Below are 13331 nucleotides of genomic sequence, written 5' to 3'. Positions count from 1 at the left end.
TCAGCGGGTGCAGCAGCATCAATGGAGCGAAGGAAATAGGCAACGTTTCGGGCCGAAGAAGGGTTTCGGCCCGAAACGTTGCCTATTTCCTTCGCTCCATAGATGCTGCTGCACCCGCTGAGTTTCTCCAGCTTTTCTGTGCAACCGGGGTAATTACTTTGAAGGTTGCAGAGAAGCAGCAGCCAGACCAGTGGATTGGCTGAGACATCCTAATTAGATGCGTGGATATCAATCAATCAGATTTAATCATCACATACACAATAAAGTGCAGTGAAATGAACTTGCCAGCAGCGATACAATAAAAAAGAACTCACAATCTATCTATATATTAAAACTGTGTGTGTGTGCGTGTCTGCCTGCCTGCGTGTGTTTGTGGGTGCCACATTCGGCCTTTGATTCCATGCCACGCCAGCACTCTGTCATTAAACTCCGTCATGTCGCTAGCTCATTTTTACATTTTACATTCAATTTTGCACTCCTCAAAACATTATTTGTTTTAATTTACCCATTTTTTAATAAAATCCTACACCCCCCCCCCCCACTCACTCACACATTTTGTCGCCTCCTGCTGGCCAGTGAACATAACGGCTGCTGATGCCCGCACTGCCTCTCAGAAGCCGCCATTTTTCACAGCCGCTGCCCATGCCCGCCAGCAGTCTCTCTGTCTCTGCCCTCTCTGTCTCTCTCTCTCTCTCACCAGCGACCATAACGGAAGCCTCCACACGCCTGCCAGCAGTCTCTCTGTCCTCTCTCTCTCTCCCTCGCCCTCTCCGGAGACTGCCGCAGCAGGCAAAGCCCGGTTCGACGACCGCCCGCCCCCCGCCTCGCTCAGGATCCTCAGGTTGATCCCTGGTGGGGAGGCTCCTGCCTGGGTTCGAGCAGAGCCTGGAGCTGGAGTGAGCGCCAAACCCGGGGTTTGGGATAGGGCCTCCCCACGCCAGCCAGCAGTCTCTCTGTCTCTGCCCTTTCTCTGTCTCTGCACTCTCTGTCTCTCTGTCTGTCTGTCTGTCTGTCTCTCTCTGTCTCTCTCTGCCCACACTCTCCACTCCCCCCGACCCAGAAAACAGACCTGGAATTGGAAGAGGCTGAAGATCACTCTGAGGCCGACGGCTGCTGGGCGACCGTACCCTCTCCTTCCTCCCTTCTCCCCTCCCTTCGCTCTTCCCATCCATACCCCCTCACCCCTCCCCCTTCTCACCCCCCTCTCACCCTCTCTCACTCCTCCCCCCTCCTCCCTTCCCCCCCACCTCTCCCCCCTCCATTCCCCCCACCTCTCCCCCTCCCTTCCCCCCACCTCTCCCCTCCCTTCCCCCCACCTCTCCCCCCACCTCTCCCCCTCCATTCCCCCCCCCTCTCCCCCCCTCCCTTCTCCCACCTCTCCCCCTCTCCCCCTTCCCCCGACCTCTCTGCCCCCCCCTCTCTGTCCACCCTCCCTCTCCCCCTCCCTCCCTCCCTCTCTCTCCCCCCCTCTCCCTCCCCCCTCCCCCCCCCCCACCGCACGTTCGGGGAACAGACCCAACGGGTCGGCACTTGGTCTAGTACACAATGAAATTGAACACAAACATCCACAACAGCATTCTTCACTGTGTGAATGGCACAAATTACAGTCGGTTGACTTGATTAGATAAAATTAAGTTCAGGTCCAGGGGAGCGGCCTGTTGAAGGGAAGTTCGTTGTTGAGGCAAAGTGTGAGTCTTTGGCTCAAGAGTCTTCGGCGAGAAGGCTGAGGCAACGAGGCTACACTTGAATCCACTGAAGTAATGGCAGACAAGTTGCTACAGTGTCTCCCTTGCTGGATGTGGGAAGTCAGGGGCACTGCTGGTGCCTCTGACAACTACTTATGTGGTAATTGTGTCCAGGTGCAGCTCCTGAAGGACCGTGTTAGGGGACTGGAGCAGCAGCTGGATGACCTCAGGACCATCCGGGAAGCCGAGAGTTTCCTGGACAAAACCTACGGTGAGATTGTCACACCGAGGATACAAGAAGAGCACAGATTAGATTAGATTAGATAAATTTATTTGGCACATACACCTAGGTGTAGTGAAATGCTTGTTGCCAATGCAGTACATAAAAAAGAATACAAACATGACAATAATAAAGATCTTTAACATAAAAAACATCCCCCCACAATGGTTTCCATTATGAGGGAAGGCACAATGTCCAGTCCCCAACCCCAGTTTACCCATAGTCGGGCCTATTGAGGCCTTCATGGAGGCCCGATATTCCAGGCCGTTCTCGCCAGGTGATGTTGCTCCGGCGTCGGGAGAGTCCTCTCAGCGGCCTGGGAACCCTGGAACGGTCGTTTCTGTATTGGAGACCGTGGCTTCCGAAGCCAACAAGGCTGCGTCGGATGGAGCTCCACTACTGGCGATCTCAACGAGAGATCCCAGGCTCCCGGTAGAGTTCGGCGCCACCGCCCGCAGCTGGCCGCTCCACAGTCCCGCAGCTCCGCGATGTTTTTCTCGGCAGTCTTCAGCTCACCGGAGCTGCAGCATGGCCACCCAGTCAAGGCATCGCCCGCTCCACTTCACGATAGCGCTCCAGCGCTGTGCCGCCACCGAAGCCGAGGTACTGGGTGGCCCCCGACAGGAAACACCGCTCCAGGCCCGCTGGTAGGCCGCGAAGACGGGTCGAAACTGCAGCCCGGAGAAAAGCTGCCTCTCTGACCAGGTAGGGACTCTGAAAGATAGTTTCCCCTTTTCCCCCCACCCCTCACATAAAGAAGTCTAGACCTCCAGAACAAAACACTAACTAAAAATAAAAATAAAAAGATGAAAAGACGGACAGCTGCTGGCTGGGCAACCATACACAGGACAGCGTCCCAGGTGGGAGACAACGAGGAAGAGAAGTAAACCTGGAATGCAGGAGCCACTGGAGGCTATATCAATTGAAAACAGGTTCACCCTCTTGGGAGCTGCGGAGCGACAGCCAAGGCTGTGACTCCAACCCTGGTACTGAGGCTCAATGGGGAAGAGTGATGTCAGACAGAGACGTAATGGTGGGGGAATCGATAGTCAGAAGTGCGAGACAGGAGATTCTGCGGCAACAGGCGTGACTCCAGGATGGTGTGTGTTGCCTCCCTGGTGCCAGGGTCCAGGACGTCTCGGAGCGGCTGCACAGCATCCTCAAGTGTGATGGGGAGCAGCCGGAGGTTGTTGTGCATGTTGGTACAAATTATATAGGTCAGAAGAGGAAGGAGGTTCTGCACCATGTTTATGGAATTGGGTAGAAGACGGGAAAAGCAGGACCTGCAGGGTAGTGATCTCAGGTTTTCTCCCAGTACCTCGTGCAAGTGAATATAAGAACTGGAACATAGGGGAAATGAATGTGTGGCTGAGGACTTGGTGCTGGGGTAGGGATTTAGTTTTCTCAATCATTGGGATCTCTTCTGGGGCAGAGGTGACCTGTACAAAAGGCATGGGAGGAAGAAAGGTTTGATTAAACTGCACGTATTTTAATGCAAAGGGCCTGACGGGTAAGGCAGATGAGCTTAGGGCATGGATTGGTCTGAGCGACTGGGACGTTGTAACCATGACTGAAACCTGGTTAAGGGAGGGGCAGGACTGGCAGCTCAATGTGGAGGGGGGGTAACATTGTTGTTTAAGGATGATGTCATGGCAGTGATCAGATGTCACATTACGGAATGGATTCGTCTAGTGTGGCTATATGGGTGGAGCTGAGAAACAAGAATGGGAAGATCACCTTGTTGGGGGTGTACTACAGACCCCAGAATAGTCCACGGGAATTAGAAGAACAAATATGCCAGGAGATTGCAGACAGCTGCAGGTCAAATAAGGTTGTTGTTGTAGGGGATTTCATTTTCCCAATATAGATTGGGGAAATCACAGTGTGAAAGTTTAAATGGGGTTTAATTCCTCAAAAGTGTTCAGGAGAGGTTTTTGAGCCAACTGAGGTAAGGCCAACTTTGAGGGTTTGAGAAAAGGTTTTGCTCAAGTTGACTGGTGCTGGTTATTTGAGGGGAAAGGAACATCGGCCAAGTGGGATGTTTTTAAGTGTGCTGACGAATGCTCAGGATATGTACGTTATCCCCATTAGAGTGAAGGGCAAAGCAGGCAAACATAAGGAAGCTTGGCTGATGAGGGAAATTGAGGCGTTGGTCAAAAACAAGAAGGATGCATGGGGCAGGTGTAGGCAGCTGGGATCAAGTGCAGCCCTGGATGAGTTTTGGGGACTAAAGGACCTGTCCCACCAGCATGCGATATCATAGAAACATAGAAAATAGGTGGACCGCCATGCGTCTAGTGCGACCAAACGCGGTCGCTTGAGGCGTACGACCTCGTGGGGCCGGTCCCACTTCGATCGGCGGAGGTGTATGGGGTTGTGCGGGGCTGGTCCCGACATCGCGCGGGGCTCCAAAAATCTTGCACTGTCCGAAAATCCCGCGCGACAATGGCCAGTCGGCCCGCAGCCGCATTGAGGCCGTACGTAGTGCCTCGACGGGCGTACGCAGCTTCTCGATGTTGCACGCAGCGTCTTGACGCCGTACGCAGCGTCTTAACGGCGTAAACCTAGCGCGTGGCGTTGCGCTATGACATCACCGCCCGGTGTGCCGTTGCGTCACTGCCCGACCCGTGCAATGTCCAAATTCAGTCGGCCCGCCTCCTGCCCAGCTGATTGGTGAGTATGATGTCTGGACCAGCTCCGCACAACTCCATATGCTTCCACGGTTCAAATTGGGACCGGCCCCGCGAGGCCGTACGCCTCAAGCAACCACGTTTGGTCGCACTAGATGCATGCAATCGCATACTGGTGGGACAGGCCCTTTAGGGGTAAATTGAAAAAGGAGATCAGAAGGGCAAAAAGGAGCCAGGAGATAGCGGGTGGGTAGCATTAAGGACAATCGCAATAGATTTTTTAAATACATAAGGGGGAAAAGGGTAACTAGAGAGAGAGTGCGACCTCTCAGGAATCAAAGCGGTCACCTCTGTGTGGAGCCACAGGAGATGGGCAAGGTCCTCAATGAGTATTTCTCCTCTGTATTTACCGAGGAGAAAGATAGTAGGACGGAGAAACTTGGGGCAGTCAATGGAAGTGTCTTGAGTGCAGTCAGTGTTACCGTCGAAGAAGACTGAGGGTACTGTCATGTATGAAGGTAGACAAATCTCCAGGGCCTGATCTGATATATCCGAGGACATTGCGGGAAACTAGAGAGGAAATCAATCTCGTGAACCTACGCTTCACTGCTTCAATCATAAGGATGTCCTTCCTCAAATTAGGAGAACAAAACTGTACACTATACTTCAGATGTAGTCTTACCAGAGCCCTATACAACGAAGAACCTCTTTAATCATATACTGAAATCCTCTAGTTATGAAGGCCAACATTCCATTAGCATTCTTCACTGCCTGCTGTACCTGTAAGCCATCTTTCAGTGACCGGTGTACAAGGACACCCAGGTTGTCCTTGTACACCGGTCATTGAAATTTGGAGTGCAGTTACAGCAGGAAGTGAAGCCATGATCACAATGATTGGCGTTGTTGGCTCGAAGGGACGAATGGCTTCCTCCTGCACCTATTTTCTATGTCTATGTTAATTGCGGGAGTCCTGATTGAAATTTGGGAGTCATCCTTAAATACAGGAGAGGTGCTGGAAGATTGGAGGGTGGCAAATGTTGTGCCTCTTTTCAAGAAGGGCTGGAGGGAAAATGCTGGGAACTATAGGCTGGAGAGTTTAACATCTGTAGTTGGAAATTTACTGGAGATTATTCTGAGGGACAGGTTATACAGGCATTTGGATGGACAAGCGCTGATTCAGGATAGCCAGCATGGTTTCATACGTGGAAAGTTGTGTCTCACAAATTGGATTGATTTTTTTGAAGACGTGACCAAAAAGGTCGATGAGGGCAGAGCTGTAGATGGGACGTCTAACAAGTAAATGGTAGGCCTCTGGGTAGTGTTGTGGAACAGAGGGATCTAGGAGTACAGGTGCATGATTCCTTGAAGGTCGAGTCGCAGGTAGATAAGGTGGTCAAAAAGGCTTTTGGCATTTTGGCCTTCATATAACCATATAACCATATAACAATTACAGCACGGAAACAAGCCATCTCGGCCCTTCTAGTTAGGGCCGAACACTTATTCTCCCCTAGTCCCATCTACCTGCACTCGGACCATAACCCTCCATTCCTTTCCCGTCCATATACCTATCCAATTGATTTTTAAATGATAAAATCGAACCTGCCTCCACCACTTCTACTGGGAGATCATTCCACACAGTTACCACTCTCTGAGTAAAGAAGTTCCCCCTCATGTTACCCCTAAACCTCTGTCCCTTAATTCTCAAGTCATGTCCTCTTGTTTGAATCTTCCCTACTCTCAATGGGAAAAGCTTATCCACGTCAACTCTGTCTATCAGTCAGAGTATTAAGTATAGAAGTTGGGAGATCAAGTTGCAGTTGTATAAGACGTTGGTGAGACTGCATTTAGAATATTGTGTGTTCAATTCTGGGCACCATGTTGTAGGAAAGATCTTGTCAAGCTTGAAGGGGTTCTTGAAAGGGTTATAAATCTTAAAACATGGAGCTACATAGTCATATTTATATATCTGTGGCTAACAAATTTGACATTATTTGACATTGTGACCAGGTGGATGAATAATGGCCGACATTAAATAGACCATAGGAGACAACTGGATATACAGTTACTGTACAAGTTGTGCATAGAGATAAACAAAAGGATGTGCATTGTTACTTTAGTTTAGGTTAAAGATACAGCAAGGAAACAGGCCCTTCAGCCCATCAAGTCCGTGCCGAGAAGCGATCCTTGTACACTAGCTCTATCCTACACACAAGAGGGACAATTTATAGTTTTACCAAGCCAATTTACCAACAAACATGTATGTCTTTGGAGTGTGGGAGGAAACCGAAGCACTTGGAAAAAACCCACGCAGGTCACAGGGAGAACGTACAGACTCCATACAGACAGCACCCGTCGTCAGGATCAAACCCGGCGCTGTGAGGTAGCACTCTACCACTGAGCCAACGTGCCATCCTGGGATCTGCTAGAACATGAACCTCTGCTAGAACATGAACCAGTACAGCATAGAAACCACCTCTTTGGGCCATAATATCTGCGCCAAACATGATGCCAAATTAAACTAATCTCCTCCACCTAATTGTGATCTATATCCCTCCAATCCCTGTATTTCCATCTGTATATCTAAAGCCTTTTTAAATACTATCGCATCTGCTCCACCACCACCCCTGGCAGTGTGCTCCAGACATCCACTACACTCTGTGTTACAAAATAGCCCATTTAAACTTTGCTCCTCTCACCTTAAAGCTATGCCCTCTAGTCCTTGACATTTCAACCCTGGGAAAAAGCTTCTGACTGGCAATGGTTCAATGGTTCAATGATTATTTATTATTAAGTGCACCGACGTAAGTGAAATTCTTTTTATGCATTTAGTTGTATGTAAAATTGTACCTAGTGTGTGTAGGGTAGTGTTAATGTGCAGAGATAGTAAGATTAAACGAGAACTTACCAGTTTGAAGTTTGATCTGTATTTTATGAGGAGGAACGTTGAGGGAATACGTGAAGAACCAGCTTCCAACGCATGCGTGTCATTCTTCAAAGCAGCGGTGTGAGGTCACAGGAACCTATAATGACCTAACATAGTAAGATTATCAAAGAGATACCAGTTTTTGATATGATCATAAGAGGGTGGGAGCGGAGGGCACGTATTCCCTCAACGTTCCTCCTCATAAAATACAGATCAAACTTCAAACTGGTAAGTTCTCGTTTAATCTTACTATTTTACTTCGGAGTCACGTGAGTGACTACGTGAAGATTTCAAAGCTCTGTGACCTCATGCCGTGGAACGAGTCCATGCTTCACAACTGCCTTGGGTATTGGGAGAGAGCATCATTAGTAATTTTAAAACACACTTATACAAAGAGTTGGGTGGTATAACGAAAAAATATATAAATTTTTTTAATTGAAAATCATAGCCCTGTAACCTTTCGGGCAAATTATATTGTTGAACGTAAAATGGTTTCCGAACACGATGATATAGTTTGGGTCGTGACCCTTTTGTGCGGTTTCTTGTAAGAGATTAACAACGCCATTCTCTGACCTCGAATGCTCTTAGTATATTCTATGTATAGTTGGATGTGTCTTGCTATACACAGTCGTTCGTCATATGGGTATACCATAAATTCAAACACTTGACCCGATGAACCTGGTCTGTTTTCTTTTATTAAATCCTGTATGACAAACACCAGTTTCTCGGGTGAGATGATCAGGGAGTCCAGGCTCAGTTTGCTTAATGGCTGGACTCGTTGTGCGGTAACTAACGCCATGAGCATAACCATCTTCATGGTCCGTTACTGAAGTGACAATGCTGTTATGGGCGACCAGCTCCTCAGCATGTTTAGAACGACACCCACCTCCCAGATTTTGGAGTACCTGGTTTTAGGGGGATTACCATTGAATATGCCCCTCATGAGTTTTGTTACCAGGGGGTGTGTTCCCACCTTGTGCCGCTCCGTTCCTTGTGATAGGTAATTGGAGAGTGCACTTCTGGCACTATTGATGGCACTGTAGCTCCATCGATTATCATAATGGAGGCTTGTTAAAATTCCAATACGGCCAGAATGTTCTTGGCCTTTTGGTCGAGGTTGTTGTCCAAGCAGTATATGCCCCATTTCTTGATGTGTCCAAGGTACTGCTTCCGTGTTGACAGTCTTTGTGCAGATGAGATGAGATTCATCGTCCTGTCTGACAGCCCCATGCCGTGTAGTGGGTCTTTCAGACTCTACAAATCAACAAATCCATAGTCTTATGGCATGGATGACTGCCCCCAGTCACTGGATGAATTAATAAATTTGGCTATGTTCATGAGGGAACATGGTTCTAACACCATCCCCTGTATGACCGAATACCATGATTGAGTAGGCCAGTCGGGTACTATGAGAATCCCAGACGCCAAGTCTTGTTGAATTTTTCCCCTAGTACCCCATTGATGGGGCAGAACGGGGGAAATACATCACCCTATGGCTTTGTTTACGTAACAATGCCAAGCTGGTTTTAGAATTTTAGTAAATAATATTGGGGCTGATGTTTGCCCCTTTGGTAAGCTCTATATTGCCAAAGTTCCCCCCCCCATCCAGTTAAATTTCAAACACCGTCTGTGATCCCCTCTGATGGGTACTGTATAGTATGTATCTTTTGAGTCAATGCCTGCCATATAGAAAACCCAGCTGACACCAATTCTTTATCAGTAATAAGAGTATCCATCTTAAAATGAACATATTGAACGAATGTGTTTAGGGTTGAAAGGTCAATGATAATCCTGCAACCCCCATCTATTTTATTTTTAATAAATATGTTTGATACAAATTCTAATGTTCCATGAAAAGTATGCTCAATCACACCTTTTGTGTACAATTTTTGTAGCACCATGTGGGCTTTAGATTGTTTGGTTTATGTAAGGACAAAATGCTGGTGTATGTTGTACTGGTGTTATTGGGATGTATGTTGTACTGGGGTTATTGGGATGAGTAAATTCTATCAGATAACCCCGAATACTGCTGAGATTATATGAGTCTGTAGTGATTTTACACCATACATAACTGTAGTGTTGCAACCTCCCCTCCCCCACCATCGTGGGTCCCTTTTTTACAGAAGAAACCACACCCACCTACCTCCATGGTTACCGGTGGTTGTGTTATTTCCTTGGTTTTTTGAAAAGGGGGTTCTGGTTTGATATCTCTTGTTCGGGGTTGTGTGGGAGGTTGAGGCTTCCGCATCTTCCAGGGTGGCCGTCCCTGGCCATACCCTAAAAAGGACCCTGCGGGTTATATTGATTTCTGGCACTGCCACTGGTATGAGCCACATTTTTATGGCCTTGCATGTGGCTGGTATCGTGCTCCAAAATAGGCCCTTGCGCCTTTGGTTACCTCTGTTTAGTCCAGGGTGCGGGTTTATGCTGTGATCCCTTCCATCAATCCCTTTAAGGTTTTCTGGATCTTGAGGTCCTGGTTCCTGATGTTCCTCCCCATATGCTGCCAAATGCATTGGTTTACACTGGGCACCTGTAATGCCTCACCGTTGCCAAGTGGCAGATGTCTGGCCAGTCTCTGTAAATATTTCTTGTTGGAGTTTGTGGCCGGACATATAGTTAATACTATTGCCATCCTGGATCCAAGTCTACCCCTGTTTGACTTGGTTTAAAGTAATCAGCCACCATGTCCAGCAGAGTCCCTGCTGTGTTAGGATCATGGGACGCTGTATTACCAGGCTCTGGCCCATCAGGGTCCTGCCTACTCTTTTTTATAGAGTTAGAGATCTCTAGGGGTCCCGCACGGGGTACCCATGTGGGGCTTACCTCCTGCCCACTTGTCTTTTCTTCTGCGGACCCCTCTTCCAGGTCAGCCCAGAACTGACCCGCAGTGCTCCCCTCTGATGGGGTAGAAGCACTGTGCAGCCCTCAAAGAGGTACTGCTGTGGGTTTATCATAGGGCCCACAGTGACCCGACTCCATCTCCTGGAATCTGTCACGTTTGAGCAAGGCTCCATACAACGCTTCTTCCCGCTCCAGCGCTCTCGGGCGCTGGCAGCCGGCGGTTATGCAAAGTCGGACCCCTCTGAGTCTATGACCTTGTTTGTTTTGTGTCTAGTCTTACCGCTCGGCCGCATGGATCTGGCTGGTGCGGGGGCGACATCGGGCACAGCTGATCCCACTACGGGTGATCCAAGTGCCGCTGGCTGCTGCTGGGTGCCCGCTGCTCCACGGTCCTCCTTCTCCAGCTTTGTCCTTCCTTCCGTGGAGTGGATATGGCCGGTGTGGAGGACATCTGGCACAGCTGATTCCATCTAGCCCACCAGCTTTGTCGCAGCCCGTTGTTTCTGCACCTGCAATCACCATAGAAATGCAACAAAAAAACGCAGCTCTTACCTGCAGGTCCAAGTTGTTGCTACGGGTGAGCGTCATTCCAACCCGTCTGCTGCCGTTATTGACTGGTCAAATCAACGGCTCTATTTGAATGGTCTCCCGCCCGGCCGTGGTGTTCTGGCTGGTGCGGGACCAGGTCATCACTGCTCTCCTTATAACGGGAGTTAAACGTGCCTATGGCGGCTGCTACTGCCGGCTGCCTCTGTCTTCCCCAGCCAGCTTTACTAGCAGCACTATGGACAGTCCTTTGTCCAGCTTCCCCTCCTGTACAGACCCAGTGTGGGGAAACAGTTTTCTTTTTTGCTCCCTCTCCCGCCCGTTGCGGGAGCGAGTCGGGAGCGAAAGTTGGGCACAGCTATTCCTATTACGGGAACCGACTCCGGTCGCAGTTGTTGTCCCCTGTTGCGCTTACTCCACCTGGCTTAGCCACGGCAGGAGCGCAATCTCATATTGTCCCCTAATTTTTAAAAAGGGGGCAGAGCACTAATACAACCTACTGTTGTGTAGGTTATTGGCTCCGTTTTTTCTCCACCCGTATGGGGTGAAGTTGGCACTCGCTCCCGTTATTGGAGACAGTGGTGCCGACGTCCGTTGCTGGCTGCCTCCTGCCGTTCAGCGGCAGCTCGGCAGTCTTCCTGGAAACAAGAACAATACAATACAATACAATACAATACAATTTATTGTCATTAGAGCCCCAGTGAGGCTCAAACGAAATTCTGTTTCCACAGCCATACAAAGACAATTTCCTAGACATACACACAATTTAATTCACACAAACATCCATCCATGATGGAAGGCAAAGTCTTTTCTCTCCCCTGTTCTCCATGTCTCTCCCGATATCCAAGCCCCAGGTGGGCGATGATAAGTCCCACGGCCATTTTAGGCCGTGCCGGGCGATTTACGGCCCCGCTCCCGGTCTAAATGTCACAAAGTTGGAACCCCCGGCAGGCGCTGGAATGTCCCACGGCCATGAAGTAAAATTGCTGGTCGGTGCAGAGTCGGTGGGCTGAAGGGCGTAATTTCGCGCTGTATCTCTAAACTAAACTAAACTAAACTTCTATCATGTTTAACCGCAGCTTCCGATGCTCTAGAGAAAACAATCTAAGTTTGGCTAGCCTCTCGTTATGGTTTAGTTTAGTTTATTGTCACATGTACAGTGAAATGCTTTTGTTGCGTGCTAACCAGTCAGTGGAAAGGCTATTCATGATTACAATCGAGCCATCCACAGTTTACAGATACATCATACAGGAGATAACATTTAGTGCAAGATAAAATCCAGTAAAATCCGATTAAAGATAGTCAAAAGGTCTCCAGTGAGCGATATACAAGTTCAGGACTGCTTTCTAGTTGTTTTTAAGATGATTCAGTTGCCTGCTCAGTGGAAGATATAGCTAATATCTTCAAATCCAGGCAGCATTCTGGTAAACCTCTTCTACACAAAATATTCCAAATGCGGCCGAACCAAAGTCCTATAAAGCTTCAAGATTACTTCCTAACTATATACTCACGACTCTTATGGAGTTTAACCATATATTTCCTTTTCTAATGCCCATAGCATTGGTGATAATTTTCCAATGTTCTATAGACTCAGGATCAGTTCCTGTGGATTGGAGGGTAGCTAATGTTATCCCACTTTTTAAGAAAGGTGGGAGAGAGAAAACAGGGAATTATAGACCAGTTAGCCTGACATCGGCGATGGGGAAGATGCTGGAGTCGATTATAAAAGATGAAATAGCCACACATTTGGATAGCAGTAACAGAATCGGTTCGAGTCAGCATGGAGTTACGAAGGGGAAATCATGCTTGACTAATCTTTTGGAATTTTTTGAAGACGTAACTAGGAAAATGGACAAGGGAGAGCCAGTGGACCGCAGCTATTTGCAATATACATCAATGATTTGGATGAAGGGATTCAAAGGATCATTAGCAAATTTGCACATGACACAAAGCTGGGTGGCAGTGTGAGCTGTGAGGAGAATGCTATGCGTATGCAGGGTGACTTCGACAGGTTGGGGTAGTGGGCAGATGCATGGCAGATGACGTTTAATGCAGATGAATGTGAGGTTATCCACTTTGGTAGCAAAAACAGGAAGGCAGATTACTATCTAAATGGCGTCAAGTTGGGAAAAGGGGAAGTACAACAGGATCTGGGGGTCCTTGTTCATCAGTCTATGAAACCAAGCATGCAGGTACAGCTGGCAGTGAAGAAAGCGAATGGCATGTTGGCTCTTAAAAATTGCGGAGTCAGGGGATATGGGCAGAAGGCAGGAACGGGGTACTGATTGGGGATGTTCAGCCATGATCACATTAAATGGCTCGTAGGGCCGAATGGCCTACTCCTGGAACTATTGACTATTGTCTATTGTCTATTGTCTATTGTCTAATGAGGTCATGTGGCATCTAATTGAGATGCTTTTGAC

At 48.5% G+C, this 13331-nt stretch overlaps 1 protein-coding gene across 1 annotated transcript in view; it reads left to right on the top strand.

The window, feature by feature from the left end:
* Positions 1–13331, top strand: part of LOC129696359 (granzyme K-like) — a 53312-nt gene that overhangs the window by 10052 nt on the left and 29929 nt on the right. The gene's annotated exons all lie outside the window — the stretch shown is intronic.

Source organism: Leucoraja erinacea, chromosome 1 (genome assembly GCF_028641065.1).
Source record: "Leucoraja erinacea ecotype New England chromosome 1, Leri_hhj_1, whole genome shotgun sequence".
Lineage (NCBI taxonomy): Eukaryota > Metazoa > Chordata > Chondrichthyes > Rajiformes > Rajidae > Leucoraja > Leucoraja erinaceus.
This window is presented reverse-complemented; position numbering and strand designations above follow the sequence as displayed.